Genomic DNA, 6,000 nt, shown 5'->3' with positions numbered 1-6,000 from the left:
TGGTCTTCATATTTTAGCAGTATAAGGAACCTCACAGAGGCAAGGTGAAGTGCTAGGCACACAACAGAAGAAATTTTCATAGTTTTTTTTTTTTTTTTTTTTTTTTTTTTAACAAAAGATACAGATTTCAAATATCCAAGTCATGATTTTTCCTGTCTTAAGCAGACTTGTTTTCTGGTCATCTACTATGCATCAGACCATCTAAGGGTAAAATTTTCAAAAGCACTTAGGCTCCTAAATTCCATTATCAAAAAAGATACTTAACCCTTCTTGAAAAAACAGTGGGATTTGGGCTCTTAGGTATGAAGTCACTTTTAAAACCAGAATTTAGGCATCAAAATACTTTTGAGAACCTGGGTTTAAGTGTTTACTCCCAGTATTTCAATAGAAGTTACTTACCTATATGGCTTGAAGCTTTAATTACCTTTGAAAATCTGAATTTAGGATACTGTGAAAATCCTCCTTGGTTTCTCAACACCTAACATTAGTTTTCAGCATCTAAATAGCTTTTCAAAGCTGGTCTTTAGTGCTTAAAGACAGAATTTTTAAAGGAGTCTGAGTTGGGTACTCAAGTCCCATTGAGCATTACTTGACTAATTCCTTTAGGTTCCTTTGGAAATTTCACCTTAAGTATGAAAAGTCTCAACCTGAGAATATACTAGTAGTGCCAACTAGGTAAGAGTCGCAAACCTTAGTTCAGTATGGAGAAGGGGGTTTTCTAGAGCCAAGAGTCAGTACTCCTGGGTTCTATTCCAAACTGTGTTAGATTTTCTTAGCAAGTATAAATCACTGAGTAAAATTAAGTCAGAATTTTCTTAAAAAAAAAAAAAAAAGATAGTTGTGTGTTAACAAGGTGAACTAGAGAGTGGGTGTTATTAATTTTCTCCCTCCATCCACCCTTCTTGTCAGAAGGATCCAAGTGGGATTAGGAGGAAAAAAAAAATTGTGCCAGGAAAAAAAAAAAGTGGTTGAAAAAAAAAAACCCACAAAAAACATTGAGTTCTACCTTTTCCCATATCTTTGAATAATTGCTTGCCAGCCAGTATTTTTCCCCATAAAGTTTTTAGTCCATGAACAAGGAAAAAAAAATTGTTAAGCTTCTTTGTTGCATTAACTTTTAAATGAACAATGACCCAAAAATCTAGGCCTTTTCAATTACTCATGAATTTTATTCTAAGCATTCAAAACCCATCCCTTACACCAGTTCGTGGAATTAGCAGAAAATTTGTTTCAATTGCTGGTCTCAGTATAGGTGTACCAAAGCTTCAGTCATCCTATAGAGATCTGCCATATTAGGACAGATACCAGTGTCTCAGAAAGGCTAGTTATGTGAATTCAAGAACTGGGAAGGGGGGGGGGAAGAAAGAAAAAAAAAAGACTGCATTCAGAGGATAGAAGAGCCAGTTGGAACAGCATTCAGGATTTGGCCAGATCCCACTAGAGGAAATGCTGAAGAAAAAGCCAAGATTTACACTGCGAGTTAGTTTCCAGCTTTTAGTAGATAGGCTCATTATACATTAATTAGCACAGCTCAAAGAAAGATGGAGAAAGGGAAAATACAGAGGTATCACACCTGACAATTGCTGGATTTACAGCTATGAAATGTTGGAGTGTGACTAGTTGGGCTATGCACAGGCCTGCTCGAAGAGGAATGGAATCCTGCCCAAGGCTGCTCTCTGGCCCTGCTTCAGTCTGAGGGATGCACTAGCCCCTGTGCAGCTGTTCCCCACCCTATTCCCATGAGGTGTTTGCTCAGAGGATCTATGTAGCTGTAGATACACTGTCCCACATCCAACCCCAATCCTGTCCTCTTGTGTTACAGCCAGAATCCCATGGTGCACAGCTCCCTGGTATGAGAGAAGGGTAGCCTTCTTATGCAGTCTCCCTGCATCATTGCCTCTCCCAAACAATAATTATGTAGACTTTTGAATTTTAATCTGATCAGAGGTCACAATCTTGACACAAGATACAGACCTCATAACCCAATAGCTAATTATAGTAGTTTGGTGCTATATGAATTATCACTCTATGCACAAGAGAAACGAGTTAAGCAAATGTGTACAGTTATAGCTTCAACATGCAAAGAACCTTGGTATTCAGTCTTTTTATTGCTTCTTGAATCCCTTTATAACAGCCTCTATTAGGCACTTGTCCACTTCCTGTTTATAAACCAATTAATTCTTTATCGAGTTTGAAACCAAATTAAACACTACCCACTCTCAATATGGATAAACAGTTTCCTTGCTTTAGCTCTTAGCAGGATCAGTGTGGGCACTTGATCTCTGCATGTACAGCAGTATTTGCTTTTGCTCTGCTTAACAATTCAACAGTTCTATGAATATAGAGTAGTCTTTAACACACACTTACCAGGTTGCAAGTGTATAAACATCTGCTTGCTTTTCAAATTTCACTCAGAAAAGCATCTCTGCCCATATTGTAATGAAAATGCCTTTATCTAGCTTTTAATATATTTTCCTTTCCACAATGTTATAATTCAGTTTGGCTGTACATGATTCAATGAAATCCTGACTTGAAAAAAGGTGCTAACATGCCTCAAACTTTTTCTTGTAGATTCCATACAAGATTTGCCTGGCTGATTATTATGGTCAGTGTGGTAGATAAATGCAGTCCCACTTATAGAACAGTCTTGCCATCCTGCTGTGGCAAGCTGGAGTTCACCATTTACATTAATAGGAAATCCATGGGACAGCTGCAGGACTATTCCAGTTATAGTGCTGTTTATTGAAAAACAAGGTCTGTATATAGCTTGTTTAAGTGCTTGATGTTATGTTTTAAATGACAAAACTTTTAAGAATATTGAAAGAGTTTGCTGTAAATTTGCTGGCAGGCCAACATCTTGAAGTCAATGCATTTGCCCTACTATGCGAGTTTGTGAATTGTTTATAATTTATAAAAAAACCTTCATTTGTACAGGACCTTGTACTAAGACTCTTAGAGTACCTTACAAAGATTTAATTAACACTCCTATTTCACTAGTCACTGAAACAAAATGCCTAAGGCAGAGTACTGCAGGATAATCATTTAGGACAGGAAGTGAACAATGCCATACAATAGAAACTATTCTGCTGCAACTCATTGTCTGGCAGATTTTATTATTGGGCTTCAGCACAGACCTGGGTCAAATTCATTCCCTCGCATAGTTTTTTTTGTACCACAGCAGCAGAGTAGAATTCTATTTCTCCCAGACAACCTCAGTTTTCCTATTATTTCCGTACTAAACAGCTCATTTTAGTAGTCAGAGAAAGTGGAGCTTCTTACGGATGATCTATTTGCCACTAGTATATCTGCCAGAACTATTTTATCTCATTCATTCAATTGGCCTCTACACAGACAGGAAAGATTCTATGTTGGCTTCAAAAAAGTGGAGACATATCTATTATTTCAGTCATTTCTTGATTGAGCTAGGGGAATGGAATATGAGGCAGGCTAGAATGCTGTTGCCACCAACACAGTCACCATTCAATAGGATTCATGTGGTAATCTTTAAAGCAATATCCCAGGGCTCAATACAAGTCTTTCAATTTCTTGCTTTTAGAGAACCAGAGATGGCTCTTTACTTTCTACCATAGCATTTCCTTCTTCCCTTCTGTGACCTAAGCCTTCCCCAACACTACTAATATAACTCATTGCCAGCATATGCTCATATCCCATAGGCCTTAATCTATTCCAGGCAGTATGCAGCCACTCACAAACCACCACCCTGTACATCCAGCTTCATATGGCCACCCCCATTTAATTTTCAAGGCTGCTTGTAGAGATTCCACTATCTGAAGTCAATAAGGGAAAAACTGACAATGTTTAAAATATTTATCTCACTGAAAACTCTAAGCAGGAATCCTGGTGCTTACCATTTAAAAAAAATATTGGGAAAAAAACCTTTTCTAAGAGAAGTTCTGGATACACTGAAGTCAAAGGGAAGACTCCCAGAGAAGATGCAGTAATATTATACATTGTTGCTATGATACTGGGTCATAAGTACCATAGAATCTGAGTGCCTCAATTTTTTAGTGTATTTGAGCTCACAACCCTCCTGTGATGTTGGGAAGTGCTTTTATTCCCATTTTACAGATGGGGAATGGGCATGGAAAGCCTAAGCAACTTTCCCCAAGGTCACACAGAAAGCTTATGGCAGAACAGAGACATGAACCCTCACCTTCTAAGTCCTAGACTAGTGCACTAACCATTAGGAATTCCTTCTTCAAAACCTGAGATTGATTGATATTATTAACTTTTGGCCACACCTTTCATTAACACTTTGCTGTCCCTTTTATGGCCATTTCTCTTATGGAACTCCACTACTGACTTTAGTGCTAGTTGAACTTTTACCTTCTCACAAGTGATTCATTGATTGAGGTAATATTTTCCCAGTACACTCTCCGCAATATACATGAGTTGAATAGTTCTCATGGGCTACAAGAGTATTAGAATTCAGTTAATATAAAATTAGTTCGTTTGTTTTTAATTATGCTAGATAAAAACCAAATAGGACTCGACGCTGCTGAGCATGTTCCAAAATAATTAATCTCTACAGCTGTAAAAGCACAGCTTTTATCAGGCTCAGGTTTCAAGTTCCTGCATTCTTGCAGTGAATAAGTCTTAGAGCGTCTAACTTGGAGCAGTTGAACATGACATTGTTCAAACTGATGAAAAATAAAATAAATCAGTCAGTGCTGGAAGATAAAAATATGTTGGCTTGATTCAGCCTAACAAATGCATTTTGATTGTAAATATGAGGCTTATTGAATGGGCATTACAGGGCATACACCTGTTCCCATTGTTAAAATTCATATTGTGAAGGGAGATAGCATAGGAATCAACATGCTACACTGTGTGACCAGAACATTTATCTGCACTGAAAGGATCCTAAGATAGGTAAAATGGCAGTGGGCAGCAGAACCTGAAGCTATAAGTAGAAGGTTTAAACAACAGACTACTCACCTACAGTATGGAAATCAACTTTCAAACCCATGTTTAGAAACTCAAATGGTCAAAAAAAAAAAAATCTACTCCATTTTAGTCAATAGCAATGCTCCCACTGACTTGAAAAGTAGCATAAATAGGTGTTAGGAGACAGTAAGGCACACATTGTCAGTGGTCCCAGTTTTCAGGTGCCCACGTTTAGAGGCTGATTTTCAGAGGTAGCTTTGAAGACCAGGTCACTTATTGATATGCCAGACTGCAGGCAACCATGTTTTCAGATTTTAACATCAGTAAATGCTGTGTTTAGATGCTCACAAGTCTTATTGAAAGCACAAAGACCTGAAGATGAGAGCTTATCATTACTGGGCAGATTTTGCCACCTTTAATTCACTTTAAGCAGCATAAATGGTCTGTATGAAGTCCCATTGATTTCAAGTGATCTGTTTGTATAGTAAAATTCTAGTCAAATGACTGAATGTAGGATACAGAGTTCTATACTATAATAAGATACCATACCAGACTAGAGAAAAGTTTAAAATGTAAGTTTTTGTTCTATTATAAAACCTCATCTGAATAATATTGTACTACAATAACTTTAAGTACTTATGTTGTCAGCCAACTGTCACTCCTACAAAATAGTTAAGTACTCTTTCATCAAAAATTCACATTTCTAATTCCTTCATCTTGTGATGCTCGGAAGGAAAATTCATGTCAGAAGGGCACTCACTGCAACATGTGAACTTAAAAACAGAAGTCAGACAGATGTGACCTTAAGAACCATAATTGTGTCTGCTTCCTTTGATCTTCTGGTGAAGCTATAAGCCAAAGCTCAGTAAAAGAAATAAATTTCAGTTTGGTCCTTCCCTTCTAGAGGGTAACAGTTTTAATCCTGTCTAATTATGGGATAATTAATTTCAATGAATGGTATTAAACTGAATTAAAATAGAATCATACGAGATTCTATGGCAGGACTAGATGATCAGAATGGTCCCTTCTGACCTTAGTATCTATGAATCTAAGTATGCCAGTGAATAGAAGTTTTCCCTACCAATATATACC

Source organism: Dermochelys coriacea, chromosome 8 (assembly GCF_009764565.3).
Source record: "Dermochelys coriacea isolate rDerCor1 chromosome 8, rDerCor1.pri.v4, whole genome shotgun sequence".
Taxonomy (NCBI): Eukaryota; Metazoa; Chordata; order Testudines; family Dermochelyidae; genus Dermochelys; species Dermochelys coriacea.
The sequence above is the reverse complement of the archived record's forward strand: the minus strand, read 5'-3'. Positions refer to the sequence as shown.